Source organism: Apaloderma vittatum, unplaced genomic scaffold (assembly GCF_000703405.1).
Source record: "Apaloderma vittatum isolate BGI_N311 unplaced genomic scaffold, ASM70340v1 scaffold26051, whole genome shotgun sequence".
NCBI lineage: Eukaryota > Metazoa > Chordata > Aves > Trogoniformes > Trogonidae > Apaloderma > Apaloderma vittatum.
In genome coordinates, this window is record NW_009701171.1 from 2290 (window position 1) to 2559 (window position 270).

Sequence of the window (270 nt, forward strand, 5' to 3'; positions counted from 1 at the left end):
AGTGGGGGCCAGACGGACCGAACCCCCTGCTCCCCGCACTGACTGGGGGGAAGTCCATCAGGTCGTATTTCTGGATATATTCCTCTCCCTGTCCTACCCGGTAAATGGTGGTGGTGAAGTAAATCTCTGGTTTTCTCCCCAGGTCGCTCTGGTTCTTTACCCGTCATCTTAAGCGGTCTTGGACGAGATGATCTCCAAGGTCCCTTCCAGCCTAGGCCAGTCTATGATTCTGTGATTATCGCCCTCCCTGTCCTGAATCTCAAACCCTCG

The 270-nt window shown here is 54.4% G+C and overlaps 1 protein-coding gene across 1 annotated transcript in view; it reads right to left on the reverse strand.

Annotated features, from left to right (window-relative positions):
* Nucleotides 1-270, reverse strand: part of CCDC43 (coiled-coil domain containing 43) — a gene marked incomplete at its 5' end in the record, with an annotated part of 3946 nt that overhangs the window by 1128 nt on the left and 2548 nt on the right. The window lies entirely within an intron of this gene.